Source organism: Tachypleus tridentatus, chromosome 1, assembly GCF_004210375.1.
Source record: "Tachypleus tridentatus isolate NWPU-2018 chromosome 1, ASM421037v1, whole genome shotgun sequence".
NCBI lineage: Eukaryota > Metazoa > Arthropoda > Merostomata > Xiphosura > Limulidae > Tachypleus > Tachypleus tridentatus.
The window spans coordinates 104,565,483-104,590,403 of NC_134825.1; the positions used below are offsets into that span (position 1 = coordinate 104,565,483).

Genomic DNA, 24,921 nt, shown 5'->3' on the forward strand with positions numbered 1-24,921 from the left:
GGGCGTGTTACATACAGACTCATTTACTCGTGTATAGTTACAATGGTAGATTAATCATTAGAATCACTGTGGGCGTGTTACATACAGATACATTTACTCGTGTGTAGTGACAACGTAAGATTAATAATTAGAATCACATTGGGAGTGTTACATACAGATACATTTACTCGTGTGTAGTGACAACAGTAGATTAATCATTAGAATCTCTGTGGGCGTGTGACATAAAGATACATTTTCTTCTATTTACTGTCTTTTATGCTTACGTTGCATCTCTCCGATCTCTACCAAGGTGAATCGTTGATTTATATCAAATGATATTGATACAACAGGTGATGCTTTTTAAATATAGACAAAACGCAACTATTGAAATACACTGGTTACGCACAGACGAATGCTCTGTTAAAAGAACCTGCATCCAGGTAAAAACGCATAAAACCTTGACGTTTTTGTTTGTCATTTGAACTGTCTGTGATAAGAACTATAAAACTTGAGGTTTTTGTTTGTCACTTGAACTGTCTGTGATAAGAACTATAAAATCTTGACGTTTTTGTTTGTCACTTGAACTGTCTGTGATAAGAACTATAAAACCTTTACGTTTTTGTTTGTCACTTGAACTGTCTGTGATAAGCACTATAAAACCTTGAGGTTTTTGTTTGTCACTTGAACTGTCTGTGATAAGAACTATAAAACCTTGACGTTTTTGTTTGTCACTTGAACTGTCTGTGATAAGAACTATAAAACCTTAACGTTTTTTTTGTCACTTGAACTTTCTGTGATAACAACCAAGTGTGAGTTTTTAGACTTCACGCTGTCTGTGTTTTATCTTCTTTAATCAGTATTTGTTGTCATAAGTAATATTTCTTGGAACGTTATTTTTATGGCTTTACATAAAATATTTGAAACGAACGTAAACTGAAATAATATACAGATTTCTTGATGGATATTCACGCTGAACGTTTATAGATTCGTAAACATATACTATCTTGAAATGTAGTTTGAAACCTGTCTTAAGTCATTGTTGCGAGGTATTGTATTTTCGTCTAGTCAGAAACAAAAACACAGTAAATCAGGTATCGATTTACAAATATCTGTAGGTCTTCAACACACTTTCCATTCAGGTATATCTAGGATATTTGTTTGTAAGAAAAACGATGAAAGAATAGTGGAAAACATCTATAAACATCTATCCTACCCTTACCCGTCGAAATCTAACGTTATCCTTTCCTTACCTGTGTGACTCTAACGTTATCCTATCTTTACCTGTGTGACTCTATCGTTATCCTTTTCTTATCTGTGCGACTCTAATGCTATCCTTTCCTTACCTGTGTGATTTTAATGTTATCCTTTTCTTACCTGTGTGACTCTAATGTTATCCTTTCCTTACCTGTGCATCTTTATCGTTATCCTTTCCTTACCGGTGTGACTCTGTTATCCTTACCTTACCCGTGTGACTCTTATCTTTTCCTTACCTGTGTAACTCTAATGTTATCCTTTCCTTACCTGTGTGATTCTAATGTTATCCTTACCTTACCCTTATGACTGTTATTTGTACCTTACCCGTGTAACTCTTATCCTTTCCTTACCTGTGTGACTCTGATGTTATTCTATCCTTACCTGTGTGACCGTATTATCCTTTCCCTACCCGTGTGACTTTAATGTTATCTTTACCTACCTTTAATTAGAGCTTCTAATGTCAAACGAGAAGGAAGTGTAGGCTGAAGTGATCAGATATTAAATAGAGAGAATACTGCGTCTGTCGCTTTGTTGTCATATGTTCTGACAAGTGAAACTTCCTACTTACCAAGTGTTGGCTAGTGGCCTAAACTGGCCTAATTCGTACAGACATAAGCTTTCGGTTTGTTATCATTTTAGGGCAAAGCTATACGAGGACAATCTAACCCTACTTTAATAGTGGGGAAATTAATAGCGCTCACCGCCAACATTTGGGCAACTCTTTAACCGACGAGCATGTTCGTTGACGGGGATTCAAACCCGCGGCCCTAATATTGCGCACCAAGCGCTTAAAACAACAGGACTCGAACGCAAGATTTTTCATATAAATATGAAAATTGACCAAGTGTTATCTGCGCACGCTCTCTGTGATTTGGTTCGCTGTAATGTGTAGATCAAATCTCAGCTTTCACTTCTTCATTACTTTCATATTTAAAGTTAAAAACGTTCGAAAGTAAACATTATCCGGGCATTTGAATTTTGTTTGCCATTGCACTCGTTCGTAGAGAACATAATGAGTAGTTCTCAAGAACGGACAGCACGAGCGGACCTCGGGTAACATTGTTATATTGTTTCGGATGGAATGTCTCATTAAATGTCTTAAGGAAATAGGAAGAAATAAAAGATTAAACCCCAATATTCAATAAATAAACTAACCCTAACAGTCAAGTCGAAACACGTAAACATTGTATTGGATACACAGACGTTTTCTTTGTTAGAATAATTTATCAAAATGATGTTTAATCTGATTGAGCAGGCTTAACAAATTCTGATTACTGATCTTTTAAAGAGAAAAAAACCGTTTCTTATTTACTTTGTTCGTGATCTCACAGAATGCTATTACGTAATGTTGTTCTGGTTAAAAAGCAACGTATAATTCTTCGTAAAAACATAGCAACAAGCTGTGTGCTTTGATTATATATAATAATAACTCACATATTCACTAGGAGGAACCAGTTTGTTTGTTATAAGTAAAGGCACAATGTAGAATTTATCAGGGAATACATTCTGAGTGTGTGTTAACAAATTACACGTCACTACAGATCACGTTCTTTTGGTGTCACTGTTTGTATAAAGTAGAACGTTATTTAAAGAGCATTTTGTTTTAATACAAGTTGAAAACAAAATTACAGTACAATGAAATACGGTACAAGGGTAAATTACAGTACAATGAAATACGGTACAAGGGTAAATTACAGTATAATGAAATACGGTACCAGAGAAATTACAGTACAATGAAACACGGCACCAGGGTAAATTACAGTACAATGAAATACGGTACCAGAGTAAATTAAAGTACAATGAAATACGGTACCAGAGGGATTAAGTGTAACAGAATGGTATTAATACAACGGAAATAAAATAATACGTCAGAAAAATAAAATAATAAAGTATACAAGTCTCTGATGCCAGAACCTATATTATAAAGATGAGAGACTGTCAGTTGAGAGTTAGAGAAACAGACAGGACATATACCACATCTTGATCATATAACCATAGTACCAACCATAAAACAAAGACACCAGTGATGATGTCTCAACTATAAAACAAAGACACCAGTGATGATATATCAACTATAAAACAAAGCCACCAGGTATGATATAACCATAGTATCAATTATAAAACAAAGACACCAGTGATGATGTAACCATAAAATCAACTATAAAACAAAGACACCAGTGATGATATAACCATAGTATCAACTATAAAACAAAGACACCAGTGATGATATAACCATAGTATCAACTATAAAACAAAGACACCAGTGATGATATAACCATAGTATCAACTATGAAACAAAGACACCAGTGATGATATAACCATAGTATCAACTATGAAACAAAGACACCAGTGATGATATAACCATAGTATCAACTATAAAACAAGGATGCCAGTGAGAATATAATCATAATATCACTTTTAAAACAAAGACACCAGAGATGATATAACCATAAATGTTGGATAAATGGCGCATCCTGGATGAAGTTACCAATTGTATGTTATGTTATATCCTGGAATGAAATTACCAATTGTATGTTATGTTATATCCTGGAAAGAAGTTACAAATTGTATTTTATGTTATATCCTGGAAATAAGTTACAAATTGTATTTTATGTTATATCCTGGAATGAAGTTACCAATTGTATGTTATGTTATTTCCTGAAATGAAGTTACCAATTGTATGTTGTTATTTTCTGGAAGGGAGTAGCAATTGTATGTTATGTTATATCCTGGAATGAAGTTACCAACTGTATGTTATGTTATATCCTGGAATGAAGTTACCAATTGTATGTTATGTTATATCCTGAATGAAGTTACCAATTGTATGTTATGTTATATCCTGGAATGAAGCTACCAATTGTATGTTATGTTATATCCTGGAATGAAGTTACCAATTGTATGTTATGTTATATCCTGGAATGAAGTTACCAATTGTATGTTATGTTATATCCTGGAATGAAGCTACCAATTGTATGTTATGTTATATCCTGGAATGAAGTTACCAATTGTATGTTATGTTATATCCTGGAATGAAGTTACCAATTGTATGTTATGTTATATCCTGGAATGAAGTTACCAATTGTATGTTATGTTTAATCCTGGAATGAAGTTACCAATTGTATATTATGTTATTTTCTGGAATGAAGTTACCAATCGTATGTTATGTTATATCCTGGAATGAAGTTACCAATTGTATTTTATGTTATATCCTGGAATGAAGTTACCAATTGTATGTTATGTTATTTCCTGAAATGAAGTTACCAATTGTATGTTGTTATTTTCTGAAGGGAGTAGCAATTGTATGTTATGTTATATCCTGGAATGAAGTTACCAACTGTATGTTATGTTATATCCTGGAATGAAGTTACCAATTGTATGTTATGTTATATCCTGGAATGAAGTTACCAATTGTATGTTATGTTATATCCTGGAAAGAAGTTACAAATTGTATTTTATGTTATATCCTGGAAATAAGTTACAAATTGTATTTTATGTTATATCCTGGAATGAAGTTACCAATTGTATGTTATGTTATTTCCTGAAATGAAGTTACCAATTGTATGTTGTTATTTTCTGGAAGGGAGTAGCAATTGTATGTTATGTTATATCCTGGAATGAAGTTACCAACTGTATGTTATGTTATATCCTGGAATGAAGTTACCAATTGTATGTTATGTTATATCCTGGAATGAAGTTACCAATTGTATGTTATGTTATATCCTGGAATGAAGCTACCAATTGTATGTTATGTTATATCCTGGAATGAAGTTACCAATTGTATGTTATGTTATATCCTGGAATGAAGTTACCAATTGTATGTTATGTTATATCCTGGAATGAAGTTACCAATTGTATGTTATGTTTAATCCTGGAATGAAGTTACCAATTGTATATTATGTTATTTTCTGGAATGAAGTTACCAATCGTATGTTATGTTATATCCTGGAATGAAGTTACCAATTGTATGTTATGTTATTTTCTTGAATGAAGTTACCAATTGTATGTTATGTTATATCCTGGAATGAAGTTACCAATTGTATGTTATGTTATATCCTGGAATGAAGTTACCAATTATATGTTATGTTATATCCTGGAATGAAGTTACCAATTGTGTGTTATGTTATTTTCTGGAGTGAAGTTACCAATTGTATGTTATGTTATTTCCTGAAATGAAGTTACCAATTGTATGTTATGTTATTTCCTGAAATGATGTTACCAATTGTATGTTATGTTATTTCCTGAAATGAAGTTACCAATTGTATGTTATGTTATTTTCTGGAAGGTAGTACCAGTTGTGTATTATGTTTTGTGGAACATTACAACTTGCGACAAACTGGTGTCAGATTAGACTTGGGTGAATTAATCAACTGTTCTTTAGTAACTAATTACTTCGTGTACCAGAGAGCTCCATTTTAGGTTTATTAAGTAAGTTTGATTTCTTATTTGAGAAAATATGTTTGCGAAGTAATCGGTCGTGGCTTGATAATACATCAATGTCAACAGAAGCTGCAGAGACACAAAGTGCTTACTGCTCTAAAGAGGGGGCCTAAGTAGCTGAAGACAGCATGTCGAATCATCTGGAAAATAAAAGTAAATCTCTCAAGGGAATTATTCACTTCAAATTAACAGTAAATGTTTGGTGTGAATGAAGTTCACGTTTTCACACAAAAGAATGAAATTTTATTGCCCATAATGTTCAAAACGCGTAACCCGTTGATTCTACAATGTAGAAGAGGGAAGATTATTCGTGAAACGTTGTTATAGGAAACACGTTATCAGCTACTGGGTATACCGATACATTAAGTACGTTCTGTTTAGGAAGCCCGATACATTAAGTCCGTTCTGTTTAACAAACCCGATACATTAAGTACGTTCTGTTTAACAAACCCGATACATTAAGTACGTTGTGTTTAACAAACCCGATACATTAAGTACGTTCTGTTTAAAAAACCCGATACACTAAGTCCGTTCTGTTTAGGAATTTCGAAACGTTAGTTCGGTTCAGTTTGATACATCGGAGACATTAGGTCGGTTCAGCTTAATAAATTAGTTCAAACTGTTGTAAAGAACATCATTTAGAATGAAGTGTGATTCGCTATTGAGAATACTTAGTTTAAACTGTTGTAAAGAACATCGTTTAGAATGAAGTGTGATTCGCTATTGAGAATACTTAGTTCAAACTGTTGTAAAGAACATCACTTAGAATGAAGTGTGATTGGGTATTGAGAATACTTAGTTGTAAAGTACATCATTTAGAATGAAGTGTGATTCGCTATTGAGAATACTTAGTTTAAACTGTTGTAAAGAACATCACTTAGAATGAAGCGTGATTGGCTATTGAGAATACTTAGTTCACACTGTTGTAAAGAGAATCACTTAGAATGAAGTGTGATTGGGTATGGAGAATACTTAGTTCAAACTGTTGTAAGGTACATCATTTAGAATGAAGTGTGATTGGGTATTGAGAATACTTAGTTTAAACTGTTGTAAAGAACACCACTTAGAGTGAAGCGTGATTGTGTATGGAGAATACTTAGGTTAAACTATTGTAAAGTACATCATTTAGAATGAAGTGTGATTGGGTATGGAGAATACTTAGTTCAAACTGTTGTAAAAAACATCACTTAGAATGAAGCGTGATTGGCTATTGAGAATACTTAGTTCACACTGTTGTAAAGAGAATCACTTAGAATGAAGTGTGATTGGGTATGGAGAATACTTTGTTCAAACTGTTGTAAAGTACATCATTTAGAATGAAGTGTGATTCGCTATTGAGAATACTTAGTTTAAACTGTTGTAAAGACAATCACTTAGAATGAAGTGTGATTGGGTATTGAGAATACTTAGTTTAAACTGTTGTAAAGTACATCATTTAGAATGAAGTGTGATTGTGTATGGAGAATACTTAGTTTAAACTATTGTAAAGTACATCATTTAGAATGAAGTGTGATTGGGTATGGAGAATACTTAGTTCAAACTGTTGTAAAGAAAATCATTTAGAATGAAGTGTGATTGGGTATTGAGAATACTTAGTTTAAACTGTTGTAAAGACAATCACTTAGAATGAAGTGTGATTGGCTATTGAGAATACTTAGTTTAAACTGTTGTAAAGTACATCATTTAGAATGAAGTGTGATTGGGTATTGAGAATACTTAGTTCAAACTGTTCTAAAGTACATCATTTAGAATGAAGTGTGATTGGGTATGGAGAATACTTAGTTCAAACTGTTGTAAGGTACATCATTTAGAATGAAGTGTGATTGGGTAATGAGAATACTTAGTTTAAACTGTTGTAAAGAACACCACTTAGAGTGAATCGTGATTGTGTATGGAGAATACTTAGGTTAAACTATTGTAAAGTACATCATTTAGAATGAAGTGTGATTGGGTATGGAGAATACTTAGTTTAAACTGTTGTAAAGAACATCACTTAGAATGAAGCGTGATTGGCTATTGAGAATACTTAGTTCACACTGTTGTAAAGAGAATCACTTAGAATGAAGTGTGATTGGGTATGGAGAATACTTTGTTCAAACTGTTGTAAAGTACATCATTTAGAATGAAGTGTGATTCGCTATTGAGAATACTTAGTTTAAACTGTTGTAAAGACAATCACTTAGAATGAAGTGTGATTGGGTATTGAGAATACTTAGTTTAAACTGTTGTAAAGTACATCATTTAGAATGAAGTGTGATTGTGTATGGAGAATACTTAGTTTAAACTATTGTAAAGTACATCATTTAGAATGAAGTGTGATTGGGTATGGAGAATACTTAGTTCAAACTGTTGTAAAGAAAATCACTTAGAATGAAGTGTGATTGGGTATTGAGAATACTTAGTTTAAACTGTTGTAAAGACAATCACTTAGAATGAAGTGTGATTGGCTATTGAGAATACTTAGTTTAAACTGTTGTAAAGTACATCATTTAGAATGAAGTGTGATTGGGTATTGAGAATACTTAGTTCAAACTGTTCTAAAGTACATCATTTAGAATGAAGTGTGATTGGGTATTGAGAATACTTAGTTTAAACTGTTGTAAAGTACATTACTTAGAATGAAGTGTGATTGTGTATGGAGAATACTTAGTTCAAACTGTTGTAAAGAGAATCACTTAGAATGAAGTGTGATTGGGTATTGAGAATACTTAGTTCAAACTGTTGTAAAGAGAATCACTTAGAATGAAGTATGATTGGCTATTGAGAATACTTAGTTTAAACTGTAAAGCTGGTTTACTGTTTGTTAGTAAAGTGGAAAGTTGGTTCCTTCTTTTGTTCTTGTTTTTTTTATGGTTGAACTTTCCTAAAACGATACTTCTTCCATATCTTAGTTTTGTGTACAAACACAGTTTAGTTGAGCTACTCAAACAAACATTAAAAATGTATAAACGAAACAAAAATAAGCGCACTTTATTTGTTGGTTTCACTAAAATGATAACCAATGATTTTTGAAAACAGTGTTGTTGTAGATAGCACCGAAGTCTTCATATGAAGACATCATCAACACATAATCACATTGTTTAAATGACATTACTGTGCTCAAACGTTGTTGTTTAACAAACAGCTCTGATTTGATTTGTTGTGTCTACGTCTGATATAGAAGCCCTGAATGAAACACAGTATGTCAGACTTTGGGAAGTGAATACTTCACTCTTGTAATTCAACAAAGTACGGATCTCATTTCCTTTGTCTAGACATAATGAAATCCAAACTACGTCGATTCTCACATCCACAGTACGACTCAGTAACCGCTGGATCACATCCGGTTTGTTCAAAGCGAAATAAAAATCAGAATACAAAAGGAAGATATAATTAATACGAGGTTCTACAGTGAAGCCTACTTTAAAATAAGTCGCTGTATTTGGTGTCAGTGTCTGGTGTGCTGTTTCAGACAACAGTAGAAACTTGAAAAACTTCTAAAGTCAAAACTAAAACTTGTTACCGATGGTACTTAGCGTTACAAATATTTGTACCAGCATACGTGAGGGCGAGAGAAGATTTCTAAAGCTCATATAATTCTTGTAAGATCACTGGTATTTATAAACCTTGGAGAAGATCAGCTAAAATTCAAGTTATCAGAGAAGATCAGCTCAGATTCAAGTTATCAGAGATCAGCTCAGATTCAAGTTATGAGAAAAAATCAGCTCAGATTCAAGTTATCAGAGAAGATCAGCTCAGATTCAATTTATCAGAGATCAACTCAGATTCAAGTTATGAGAGAAGATCAGCTCAGATTCAAGTTACAAGAGAACATCAGCTGAGATTCAAGTTATCAGAGATCAGCTCAGATTCAAGTTATGAGAGACCTGCTCAGATTCAAGTTATCAGAGAAGATCAGCTCAATTTCAAGTTACAAGATAAGATCAGCTCAGATTCAAGTTACAAGAGAAGATCAGCTCAGATTCAAGTTATCAGAGAAGGTCAGCTCAGATTTAAGTTATCAGCTCAGATCAGCTCAGATTCAAGTTGTGAGAGAAGATCAGCTCAGATTCAAGTTATTTCTTGTTGGGTTTTTTTTCGCTCAGTCGACAAATACATTTATAAATTTGACGCTTTACAAGAACGGCCGCACTGGCTTGCAATCCATTTCTGGACACTACGTTTCTTCGGCTTCGCTTTGGTTCTATATTATCGAATTTCTTTTGTTCTATCGTGAACTAAAAACAACTGTTGTGTTCCGTCTTTGTCTGCTATACCGTTCACCGAGATTACTTGCTTCGGTTGATTGATAAATCTGTCTGAACACGAAAGTGATGCAGACGGAATATTAAAATATATTTTTCTTTACGATATACGTTTGAACGATAAAACATCTTTCAGTTATAACATTAATAACGATGTTTACTTTTTACGTAGATATTAAACAGATTACAAACATTTCTTTTCAAAACGTTTCACGAAAAGTCAGTTTTATCAGTTCCCTTAACACAAGAAACAATTGGACACATAACAACAAACCAGCAGGTAATAAAAATTTACATTATAATAAACTTGTATATTTATTAATACTGTGCGTAATCATTAGCAAGGTGAAACTTCATTTAATTTTAGAAATAATAAGAAATCTCCGTTCTCTACAGATAAACAGTGAGATATCTATCTTTGTAGATATATTTTTTATAGGAATAAATAGTTTACACTATCTCTTAAGGCACACTGTTTTCACTATTTGTCTACAAAATAAAACCCGACATTCTTTGTTATGGTTGATAAATAATATGCACACAAACAAAGAAATAGAGAAATATTAGGTTAATCTTAAAGTAATGGAACTAAGTCTATTAAAAACATTTTTCAGTCACAACATGGATAAAACTAGCTAACCAGACCAAGTCTGTTAACAAAATCTTTCAGTCACAAGATAGACAAAAACTAGCTAACGAGACTAAGTCTATTAAAAATGTCTTTTAGTCACAAGATAGACAAAAACTTGCTAACCAGTCTAAAATTAAAACGTCCTTCAGTCAGAACATCGATGAAAACTTGATAATCAGACTACGTCTATTAAAAACATCTTTCAGTCACAACAGCGACAAAAACTTGTTAACCAGACTAAATCTATTAACAACCCGACAACATCGGTCACAACATCTACAAAAACTTGTTAACCAGACTAAGTCAATTAACAACGTCTTTCAGTCACAACATCTACAAAAACTTGTTAACCAGACTAAGTCAATTAACAACGTCTTTCAGTCACAACATCTACAAAAACTTATTAACCAGTCTAAGTCAATTGACAACGTCTTTCAGTCACAACATCTACAAAAACTTGTTAACCATACTAAGTCAATTAACAAAGTCTTTCAGTCACAACATCTACAAAAACTTATTAACCAGACTAAGTCAATTGACAACGTCTTTCAGTCACAACATCTACAAAAACTTGCTGACAAAACTAAAATTAACAACGTCTTTCAGTCACAACATCTACAAAAACTTATTAACCAGTCTAAGTCAATTGACAACGTCTTTCAGTCACAACATCTACAAAAACTTGTTAACCATACTAAGTCAATTAACAACGTCTTTCAGTCACAACATCTACAAAAACTTATTAACCAGACTAAGTCAATTGACAACGTCTTTCAGTCACAACATCTACAAAAACTTGCTGACAAAACTAAAATTAACGTCTTTCAGTCACAACATTGACAAAAATTTCCTAACCAGACTAAGTGTATTAACAACGTCTTACAGTCACAACATTGACAAAAACTTCCTAACCAGACTAAGTGTATTAACAATGTTTTTCAGTCACAACATTGACAATAAGTTGCTAAACAGACTAAGTCTTTCAACAACATTTCTAATCACCTTTCTTGTCTCTATCTATTTTTAAAGTAGGGTTAAATGTTTTTCCAGAAGTAAAATAGAATATGAAGGTAACCTTCCAGAAGTTGAGCTTTTTGAATTCATTCAGTACAAGCGTAAGCTGTGCAGTTTTACCCGGAAGTTCTATTATGATGTGATTTATGTACGTGGGATTCATAGATGTTGTAATTTAAGTAACTTCAGAATTCACGTATTAAGAGCCATCGAGCGTAAACTGGTTTCCCAACCGAGCGTTTTCGATGTGGGAACTCGATTTAAGAACTTCTTTCTTGTTCTTTCGGTTTTATATAATGTATTTATAAAAGTTATATACCTTTCAGGCAGAAAAAGTACCAAACTGAAAATGTGAGTTTCCACGAGAATAGACAATAGCTGAACGTAGTTTTAACGAAGCCCGTTTGGTGCTCATGTATTAAAATACAAATACATAAATGAATGTCTATTTCAGCATGAAGGAAATCGGTAAATAAGTTTCTGAAACAAATGATGAGTTGAACTTATTTCGTTTTAGTCCTATGCTCCACTGGGATTACATTTACCGATAAGAATCGAGGCTTAAGTTCATCTGTTAAATTATGGATTCGTAAATAACGTTCCTCGCATTGTAACACACTAAACAATTTTGTAATTTTATTATAGTCTGCGTATAACTTCTCCAGAATGTCCATGACGTTTCAAAGAAATATTTAGCTATGAAACATTGTCTTAGCGTATTTTGTAGTTAATAAATATTATTGGTTAAAACCATTTATTAAGTATTAGTGAAGTGTTTCTGAGTGACTTTGACATGTGTGATACTGAGCTACGTGATTATAGTAGAACATTGACTAAGAGAGTGATGGAGATTCAAATACACATACAAATATAAATCTTATTTGCAGTGATAAAACATTAAATAAAGTAGTTCCGACACTAAAAGATCCGGCCTTGTTCTTGTCTTCCTTATCAGGTCTTATCCTTTTGTGTTCACCGTAAAGTTATTGTTTTATTTAAATATTACCTTGAAGGATAGCCAGTAATGACAAGAATACCCACTTGTAGAGAAAAATATGTATGTGAAAACAGCTGGTTTGGGTTGAGAAAACTATGTAGAGGAGCGAACAACGTTTCGGCCTTTTTCTGTCATCGTCAGGTTCACAAAGAGGTCCCAACCGCTAAGCCTGCAAGATAGCTTTGGAACTCTATATCCGAGACCCTAACCCAACTATAGACATTCCCAGCAACCAATTAGCAACCCTCATAGAATTAACCACGATAAAGACAAACTTCATGTTCAACAACCACAACTATATACAAACAAATGGCCTAAGCATGGGCAACCCAGTATCATCAGTTCTACCCAATATTTTTATGACACAAGTTGAAACACAAGCAAGTAACACAGCATTACATCCACCACTATACTGGTACAGATATGTAGATGACACGGTTGCGGGATTCAGATCTACAGAACACACACTTAATTTTTTTCAATCACATTAACTCTGTACATCCCAACATTAACTTCACATGTGAACAGGAAGAAAGAAATCAAATATCATTTCTTAACCTCAAAATTACAAGAACCGATACACAATTTAAAACAGGAATCCACCGAAAAATCACCCATAGTGGACTATACATTCCTTGGGACTCAGCACATGAAACAAAACAAAAACTCAACATACTAAGAAACCAAATAAACACATCCATAAAACTATGCTCACCAGATAAAACTAACGATGAATTAGACAAAATAAAACAATTCTTCATCAACATCAATAAGTTTCCTCCACAAACCGTAGAAAACATTATACGCACACACCTAGACAAAAAGCAAAATCAACCAATAAAAGTAAGTATATCTCACGAATCAAAAAAATCACGAAACCATATACTGCTGCATACCATATATTCCCGACATCAGCAGACAAATAACCAACATTTGGCAAAAACTAGTAACAAAATATGACATTCCAGTTAATACCAAATTTATTCAAAAACCACGCACAAAACTAAGGTCTAGACTATGTAAAAACTACACTGACAAACACCACACCAACATTATTTATAAAATACAATGTGATAACTGCCACGACTTCTGTATTGGAGAAACAAGTAGAAAAATAGAAACCAGATTCAAAGAATATAAAAAGTCACCTTCACACGTTTTCGAACACTGCAAATCAAATAAACACAACATAACCATAGAAAATACCAAATACTAAATAAAGAAACAAACAGAATATTAAAGAAGCATTACTTATACAACAACTCAAGCCCAAAATAAACCAATACAAAGTAACACCTTTATACCTATATTAATAAATATAATCAAACATCTGAGCATGCCCTCTACATTCCTACACTCAGTTACACAACCCCCTTCAAACATGCGGTCAACTATTGGTCAGTTACCTCTTTCTTTCTTTGTGAACCTGACGATGACCGAAGAAGGTCGAAACATTGTCGCTCCTGTACATAGCTTTTCTCAACCCAAACCAGTTGTTTTTACATATATAAAGGATAGCCAGCTTTTTTTGCATACGGCTTACTTTTACCGCCTGATTTGAAAAGAAACGTTTATTCCTGTCGGAATTTTTGTTTTTTAGTTTTTAACTCATGATGAAAGAGAAACTTATTTTTATATCTTGATAATTTTAGTTTTTCTAGTTTTTTCCTCTATCTCTACAAGTAGTTTTCTTTCAAATAATTTCAAGGTTTTGATTATAGAACAGGGATTCAGTAGAGTTCATGGTTCATATCAGATAACAGGGATTCAGTACAGTTCATGATTCTGTTCAGATAACAGGGATTCAGTACAGTTCATGATTCTGATCAGATAACAGGGATTCAGTACAGTTCATGGTTCTGATCAGATAACAGGGATTCAGTACAGTTCATGGATCTTATCAGATAACAGGGATTCAGTACAGTTCATGGTTCTGATCAGATAACAGGGATTCAGTAGAGTTCATGGTTCATATCAGATAACAGGGATTCAGTACAGTTCATGATTCTGTTCAGATAACAGGGATTCAGTACAGTTCATGATTCTGATCAGATAACAGGGATTCAGTACAGTTCATGGTTCTGATCAGATAACAGGGATTCAGTACAGTTCGTGGTTCTGATCAGATAACAGGGATTCAGTACAGTTCGTGGTTCTGATCAGATAACAGGGATTCAGTACAGTTCATGGTTCTGATCAGATAACAAGGATTCAGTACAGTTCATGATTTTGATCAGATAACAGGGATTCAGTACAGTTCGTGGTTCTGATCAGATAACAGGGATTCAGTACAGTTCATGGTTCTAATCAGATAACAAGGATTCAGTACAGTTCGGTAGAGTAGAGGTTTATTTGTTAAGCGATACAATGAGATATCGGTCATTTGCTTTCCACAGGGATCGAATGCAGAATGTAGCGTTTTAAACCTTCCATGTTACTGTTTAACTATCAGGAAGAAAAGATAAGAAAAACGTGAACAAAGTAATGGTTTATACGGTGTATTCGTTTATATATGATGTGAATACAAGTATATGTGTTACAGTAATAGCAAAAATATATAAAGAATTATATCATTTATTAAGATACAAAAAGTACACTTCTTAAAGTTACGTGTCTACCTGAGCAAATGATTGGCAAAGAATTACCATATACATTTTAAAGTTATATTTTTTTATCTTGACAAATGGTAGAATGTTTCTTTATTTTTGTCTAGACACAATAAGTTTTCGCTTCTCGTATCTGTTCGGAGTAGAGAACTATTCTCCTGTACACTTTGAATGGAGCTATCTTGATCAATACTCTTCGTTTCAAGAGTGGTAATGTTCCACTTGGAATATCTCACTCGCTACCTATAAACATCACTAAAGAGTCATTGATGGCATCTTCTCCTTCAGGATGTAGTTGATTTAAAACAAAGATACTATATTTCTCCGCAGAACTGGAAAATACCTTTTGATGTTTCTAGTTTCGTGCATATGAGCAATTGAAACAGCTGTGTTTAACAGTAACGTCATCTCGCGTTCGTTAATATTTTAAATCTGTTCCAGTTAGATATTTAAATAAGTTATATTTACTAATGGCTCGAGATACTACCAAAACAAGAAACAAAATTTATTCCAAACAACAATATTCTGGATTTGACGTTAGTATTGTACTTTACAGGTACAATTAATAGTTATCTATAATTAATAACAGATGTACGTTTACAGGTACAATTAATAGTTATCTATAATTAATAACAGCTGTACGTTTACAGGTACAATTAATAGTTATCTATAATTAATAACAGCTGTACGTTTACAGGTACAATTAATAGTTATCTATAATTAATAACAAATGTACGTTTACAGGTACAATTAATAGTTATCTATAATTAATAACAGATGTACGTTTACAGGTACAATTAATAGTTATCTATAATTAATAACAGATGTACGTTTACAGGTACAATTAATAGTTATCTATAATTAATAACAGATGTACGTTTACAGGTACAATTAATAGTTATCTATAATTAATAACAAATGTACGTTTACAGGTACAATTAATAGTTATCTATAATTAATAACAGATGTACGTTTACAGGTACAATTAATAGTTATCTATAATTAATAACAGATGTACGTTTACAGGTACAATTAATAGTTATCTATAATTAATAACAGATGTACGTTTACAGGTACAATTAATAGTTATCTATAATTAATAACAGATGTACGTTTACAGGTACAATTAATAGTTATCTATAATTAATAACAGATGTACGTTTACAGGTACAATTAATAGTTATCTATAATTAATAACAGATGTACGTTTACAGGTACAATTAATAGTTATCTATAATTAATAACAGATGTACGTTTACAGGTACAATTAATAGTTATCTATAATTAATAACAAATGTACGTTTACAGGTACAATTAATAGTTATCTATAATTAATAACAGATGTACGTTTACAGGTACAATTAATAGTTATCTATAATTAATAACAGATGTACGTTTACAGGTACAATTAATAGTTATCTATAATTAATAACAGATGTACGTTTACAGGTACAATTAATAGTTATCTATAATTAAAAACAAATGTATGTTTACAGGTACAATTAATAGTTATCTATAATCAATAACAGATGTATGTTTACAGGTACAATTAATAGTTATCTATAATTAATAACAGATGTATGTTAGACGCAAAGACAAGAAGGTAGAAATATGTTAGCAACTAAAACATGTATTCTTCAAAAACTTGCTTCAGCTTACATACAAAGCTTGCTACATTGTGTGGATCACTGGCTTTGCGTGAAAGTTGCTACAGTATGCGGACGCATCACTGGCTTTACATGAAGCTTGCTACAGTGTATGAACCACTGTTCTTACGTGAACCTTGCTATAGTGTGTGGACTATTGGCTTCAATTGAAGCTTGCTACAGTGTGTGGACCATTGCCTTTACGTGAAGCTTGCTACAGTGTGTGAACCACTGGCTTTACTTGAAGCTTGCTACAGTGTGTGGACCACTGGCTTTACTTGAAGCTTGCTACATTGTGTGGACCACTGGCTTTACTTGAAGCTTGCTACATTGTGTGGACCACTGGCTTTACGTGAAGTTACTTTACTGTAGTTATCTGACTTTACAATTGTTATATAAAACGATCAGCAATAGACCGATGTAGAGTTTTTATTGTGTACAGGTGGCATGGCACCACGTATTACTTCATACGAACACTGGTGTACCGATTTATTCCACTTAATAGTAGCAAATTTTAGAGTAACACGATGGTCATAAACAAACCCGGGATATTTCTAGACTCTGGATTACTCTTTGTACTCGTGGGAGAAGGTGAAACTCCATGCGAACTATTAACATTACCACGTTATTGTAAGCCTGAATAATACATGATTACGTCTTGTTCCAACATTCATGTAATCTCTTCTTTGAGCTACAAACTTTCCGCTTCTGAACATGTCAATAAATTACCTCGTCTCTCACTGCCAGTCGCAGTGTACGGTATAGTGAGGGGTGGAAAGAACTACATCTATTAATTATTACAAAATCATATATCATATTATACAAGTTTTTGACACTGTGCCAAAATTTCCAAGATGGAATTTTTTACTTCGCTTTTATATAACACATGACTCAGTCTAGACTAATGTAACATGTAACTCAGTCTACACAAATGTGACACGTGACTCAGCCTACACCAATGTAACATGTGACTCAGTCTACACGATCGTTCAGAGTGAGTCAAGCATGGTCGTTGTAGTTAACATAAATCAGAAAGCCTATGGTTCTCGTCCCGTTGCCAAAATGCAAAAAATATATCGCGCTAAGCCGTTAAAGAAGTGTCGTTCAAATTGAAGCGATCAAAAATAGCGGTCCATGAGTTACGGAGAGAAAGGATTATGTTGGCACTGGTCCATCACTTGATAATTAAAAGTTAGCTTTTTTTGAAAATCCAAAATAAATAAACATGAAAACAACAGAACAATCATGTAAACAAAATGTGTGTTCGTTGATAAATTAAAATCTTTATACAACTGAACAAATGGTTTAGGGCTAACACTCATAATACAACTGAACAAATGATTTAGGGCTAACACTCATAATACAACTCAACAAATAATTTAAGGCTAACACTCATAATACAACTCAACAAATAATTTAGGGCTAACACTCATAATACAATTCAACAAATGATTTAGGGCTAAAACTCATAATACAATTCAACAAATGGTTTAGGGCTAACACTCATAATACAACTGAACAAATGATTTAGGGCTAACACTCATAATACAACTCAACAAATAATTTAAGGCTAACACTCATAATACAACTCAACAAATAATTTAGGGCTAACACTCATAATACAATTCAACAAATGATTTAGGGCTAAAACTCATAATACAATTCAACAAATGGTTTAAGGCTAATATTCATAATACAACTCAACAAATGGTTTAAGGCTAACATTCATAATACAACTCAACAAATGATTTAAGGCTAACATTCATAATAAGTTAAAAGAACTGCTAATATTTTTATTAAATATAACAAGTTTTTATAACATCCTTTACACGCCTTAATAAAGCTACGTTTTGATTTTTAATCATGTTAATAGTTTGGAACTGACGTAACATCTTGTTTCTTAGGAAACCTATATATTGTTATACTGGGATCCTTCTATATTTTGGAATATCCCCAAGGACTTATAAGCCTCATTCCAGAAATACGGTGCTGTTGCTGTACCACCCTAATAAATACGTTACTTTAATGTGATTTTCTTGCTAAAACAAAGAAGAAATAGCATTTATTTAATTTTTTATTGTCTAAGAAAGTCCCTTGTTCCCAATAGGCCGTGTTATGTTGATCTCTCCAGATAAGGTTTCACAGTCATTACCTTCACATAAACACTTTGAATTATTGTATTACGATATGGGTTAAGTTCTCGTGTGTCACAGTGAATGGCCGTTGTTCCCGTTCTCAAACTTCTTGGGATTATTTCCAGACACGGGTGACAAATCAACCCATAATAGTTTATTTTTTCATGACTTATTACATTGTCACCCACAGATGGGTAAAATTTTTCAAGAGCGTCGTTTGGCGGGAATTACTTGTGAACTCTAACAATGACGTCGAGAATTTTTTATATTTCTTTTGTTATGGTCTCACAGAATGTTCCTTTTCACCACGTTTTTTTTTTTTTTTTGGGGAAGGAGATCGAAGACTTATGAGAATAAATAGAAAATAAATGTATATTCTAATTATCGATCAGTTTTAGTTTCTTATCGATAGTAATCAAATTAAAATTGTGCAGCTAATAAATACTCTGATCCAAGTCTTTATAAATATGTGAAATCTTGCAAACACTCAAAGAATTGGTTCATATTGCTCGTTCAGTCGTCCTCTGGGTGCTCCAAGAAAGAGTTCTCTTTACTGCAATATCCAATAGGATCAAAAATAGTAAAATAAACACTCGATATGTGTTAAAGTTGGGAAAATCTATAATAAACTATCGTTGAAGTGTAACTTCGTTATAAAGCGTGAAGGTTCACTGTTTGACAATATTATGGTGGGTTAGTCAAGAATGATGTCTTGTTATTTATAGTCAGGTACTTGTTATTTACACTCACGTATTTGTTACTTACACTCTCGCACTTGATGCCACGTTTATCTATAAATTGATAATAGGACTACTGATAACTGTTTCATGTGATGCCACGTTTATGTATAAATTAATAATAGGACAACTGATAACTGTTTCATGTGATGCCACGTTTATCTATAAATTGATAATAGGACAACTGATAACTGTTTCATGTGATGCCACGTTTATCTATAAATTGATAATAGGACAACTGATAACTGTTTCATGTGATGCCACGTTAATCTATAAAATGATAACAGAACAACCGATAACTGTTCCATGGTATGCCACGTTTATCTATAAGTTGATAATAGGACAACTGATAACTGTTTCATGTGATGCCACGTTTATATATAAATTGATAATAGGACAACTGATAACTGTTTCATGTGATGCCACGTTTATATTTAAATTGCTAATAGGACAACTGATAACTGTTTCCTGTGATGCTACATGTATATATATTAATTGATAACAGAACAAGTGATAACTATCTCATTCACAATAATTTTGATTTTCCTGTGTTTTACTTTTCTACTTCATATCTACTTTGGAGCTCCTGATACACTGGAAGGTGGCTAGTAAACAATATCTTATCACTCATTTCCTGAGATCAGTGATTGACTGTTACATTTATAGCGCACTCACAGTTTAAAGCACCAGGAATACAGCTCTGCCAAAGAATTTATCCTCGTTTTCGCCTTGACGAAACTAACCTACTTTGACCTTCTTTGTATAAAACATTCTGAAAGATATACGAGACTTAACGATAGTCGTGCTCTATTTGTTTAAAATAATCAAACCGTTAATTATTAAAATCTCTGATCGATTGCATGTCCAAATTAGGGAATCTTGTCTGCCAGTAGTTCAGAATATTAAATGGTTTTAAGTTTTGTGAAGCAAAAGTATATATTTTCTTTATAAATAACACTGAAGTTTTATGTGACGCATGACAAAATAAATTAATGAATCTTTACAAGCAAAATACTACAAGTTTTTTTATTTCCAAATCTCACGATTATATGACACACAAACAACTGTTTCTCGGTGGAACAGCGGTAAATTTACGTACTTACAACACTAAAATCTGGAGTTCGATACCACGTGACGAAAATACGAGAGAACCCACAGTGTAAGTTTCAAAAACACATAAACACTGTGAAAACTACTATAGGTTTCTTATCTCATAAAATATTCTGTTCTGTAACAAAATATGAATAATACTGTAGGTTTATTTTGTTATAAAATATTACTGTTATGTAACACAATATAAACAGTACAACAGGTTTCTTTTGTTATAAAATATCACTGTTATGTATCACAATATGAGTAACAAAACAGGTTTCTATTGTTATAAAACATTACTGTTATGTATCACAATATGAACAATACAACAGGTTTCTATTGTTATAAAACATTAGTTATATATCACAAATGAACAGTACAATAGGTTTCTATTGTTATAAAACATCATTGTTATGTAACACAATATGAACAATACAACAGGTTTCTATTGTTATACAATATCATTGTTATGTATCACAATATGAGGAACAAAACAAGTTTATATTGTCATGAAACATTACTGTTATGTACCACAATATGAAAAACACAACAGGTTTCTAATGTTATAAAACATCATTGTTATGTAACACTATATGAACAATACAACAGGTTTCTTTTTCTTTCACGCCCTTTCAGCCGTGGGTGGCGTTATAATGCGATGGTCAATCCCACTATTCGTTGGTAAAAGAGTAGCCTAAGAGTTGGCGGTGGGTGGTGATGACTAGCTGCCTTCCCTCTAGTCTTACACTGCTAAATTAGGGACGGCGAGCGCAGATAGTCCTCGAGTAGCTTTGCGCAAAATTAAAAACAAACAAACAATGAAGACAGTGGCTTCGTGGCCACCATATGTCTGCAGGAACTGTTCATTTGTTCTTGTACGAGTTCCTCTGGATATCATACCTGAAGCTTAAAACGTTCGCAGCCATGTGGGTCAGAACACAAGTTTTTGTTATGAACCACGTAACACACCGATGTGTTACAGATAATTACCTATTAAAGTCAAATTTATTTTTAGGCATAAGATTTGGAAACACTATGATCGTTGTTAGTTCTTTTTAAATTTTACTTTTTATATACTTAATTTATTTTGTGGCAGCGAATGTGTTTTTAATAAGTACGTCATTTCATTTACGACAGAATTTACCGTAGATTACATTCATGAGCTGTGACGTTAATCAAAATATCTTAAGTTTTACAATTATACTAAAATATTTTTCAACTGACAAGATCTTTTTTATGTTGTAACAATGCAATACAATCCATTTTATCACTTTTAGACAAAAAAGAAAAAAAAGGAAGGGTAAAAAGTTGGATTTGTTTCGTGAGTATGTTAAGCCTAGATTTGTTTCTCTAAGTAACAGCTTTATTGTCGAAGGAGGGCCGAGGAATTCAGTTGACTTTGAAACAAATTGAAAATGTATAATTTTAGTTGAATTTTCTCATGATTTTATCGTTAGCTATAATAACTCGACGTCGTTCGATACACAAAGTTATTCCATTACATGTTGAAAAAAAAGTAAAATTTATTTTTTCTTTTTAATGGGAATATCACATTAGACTTACACCTGTGTTAGGCCTATTCAATTGTTACAAAGAGGAGGTGTTGACGTCACATTCATTTTTTGTGCTAGTGCTAAGCCTTGCATGCTGTTAGACAGAGCAGACGATAATGTATTCTATATTGAAATCATGACTACCTTGAGAAAATGTCAAGGCTTAATCTTTTTACTTACCTGTCTTCATCACCTGTTTTTACAAAAGTTGAGCTGGAAATAAAACCTGCACATATTTTTAACTAATTAAATGTTTAATATTAATGCATTCTTATTACTTGCAAGAAAGCGTACATTTTATTAGTGTTAAAACTTCTAACATATTATTTCACCACCACAACGAATAAATACAGCTGTTCTATGAACAAAACAACGGATACGGAGCAGATATTGAAATAAATACATAAGTGACGTTTTGAAATATTACCGCTAGAGGGAGATAAATACCAGGAAAAGAACCCTCGTTCTGTGCGTGTAGTGGACAGAAATGGGACATTAGATGTTCCGTGTTTCCTTCGCCACTGAAAGTTTGCGAACAAAAATGTTTCGAATTACCTACCCACACATCAAAAAGAGTTTTGTAAAACAAATGTAATCTTATATCTTTTAATATCCATTGTCTTCGATATCTTGTGTGCATTGTTCAGTGCGATATAGAATAAATATAAAACATTATTAAATGTAATAATTTATTTAAATTAGTATTTAATACTTACTCATTTTTATTTTAATTAACGGACAGCACAAACCTTAATTTTATGACGAGTATATTGAACTCATGAGTGGTTAGTAAAGAGGTAGAAGGGTATTAAATGACTATTTTATATTTTTAATGGCGTCTCTTGTTTGTTAGGCCTGGCATGGTTAAGGTGGTTAAGGCATCGACTCGTTGTCAAAGGGACGCGGGTTAGAATCCCTGTCACACCAAACATACTCTACTCTTTCATCCGTGGGGGCGTTATAAGTGACGGTCAATTTCACTGTTCCTTAGTAGAAGAATATTCCAAGAATTGGCAGTGGATGGTGATGACTAGTTGCCTTTCCTCTAGCCTTACACTGCTAAATTAGGGACGGTTAGCGCAGATAGCCCTTAAATAGTTTTGCGCGAAATTCAAAACAAACCAAACCAATCTTTTTTTTTTGTTTATTTGCTATTAAGCACAAAGCTACGCAATGGTCACTCTGTGTGCTCTGCCCAAAACAATTATCGAAATCCGGTTTCTAGCGGTGTAAGGCTGCAGACAAGCCTCTGTGCCACTGGGAGGCATTTCTTACTCAAACGTATACACTAATGATATTGAAACTTAGGTTAAAAAATGAATATACAGACGATACACATTTAAACCACGTGCATATGGAAAACTGTTACAAACTGATTTTGATAAAGTAAGGTATTTGCTAAATGAAAATTAAATATATATGAACATGATAAAACAAAACTTAGAATTCACTCACAATATATTAAATAATAATAATGAAGGTACCATCTTCAAAGATGTTATCCTATATGTGAATCATATACCGTATACCATTTCAAGTTTGTCTACGAACTCTTATCGTTAAGTGCCGAGTTTCGATACCCATGGAGGCGCGGCACAGCCAGGTAGGTGTTCGACTAGTAAGTTGACGGTCGCTGGTTAGAATTCCCGTCACATCAAACATGCTCGCCATTTCAGGCCCTTAAAGGACGTTATTACGCAAAGGTCAATCCCATTATTCGTTGGTAAAAGAATAGCCAAAGAGTTGGCGGTAGGTGGTGATGACTAGTTGCCTTCCTTCTAGTATTGCACTACTAAATAAGGGACGGCTGGCGTAGATACCCCCCGTGTAGTTTTGCGCGAAATTCAAAACAAACAAACAAACAAACAAACAAACGATTCTCGTGGTGAATGCAGAACACAGAATCCCATTGTGTAACTTTGTGCTTTGCTACAAACAAATAAACCCTAAACATCTGCGGGTTTTAAGTTTGGGCATATTTTAAAAGTGGAAGCCTTGTTGGTTAAAGGGCAGATTTTAGTGTTAAGCCACAGATCCGTAAACAAATGTTTCTTGTTAGTCTTCCAGTGGAAACAGCTGTTTCTTCATCCGCTTCATTTCAGAAGATGTCGCTGTTCGTTTTTTTTTGTATTCCATAATGAGAACCGTAACGAGTTAGTTTTCTTTAATGGAGAAACAATGATACAAAAAATCAGGGAAAATTAAGGATCTTCTAGCATTGATTTGATTCTTTTACCCTTATGGTGCCTTCGTATTTTTTCCATAAATAACCTACAAAAAGTGAATTTTTCATTTTTCTTCAGGCTTTCTAATCGACAGAAGATTTATCACAGGAAACTGATACGCAAAGAAAGCCTCGAAGCAGACATAGATTGAGTAATATTCGATTTAGAGATGGTTGGCGCAAAGTACTGCTTAGAAGTGTTTAGACTTCCTCGTTTATTTGTTTTTGTAAGTTTTGATTAAATTGGTATTTGTATCTCGAGTTTTAAATAACTTCGAGTTGAGAATGAAAAATTGAACTACTGAGGTGTGCAAACATTCGATTAAATTTTAAAAAGCTCTGAAATGGTAATTTCCCATTTTTAAGATTGAA

The 24,921-nt window shown here is 33.0% G+C and overlaps 1 protein-coding gene across 1 annotated transcript in view; it reads left to right on the forward strand.

Moving 5' to 3' along the window:
• LOC143232818 (cell adhesion molecule 2-like) overlaps nt 1-24,921 on the forward strand; it is a 166,185-nt gene that overhangs the window by 128,580 nt on the left and 12,684 nt on the right. The gene's annotated exons all lie outside the window — the stretch shown is intronic.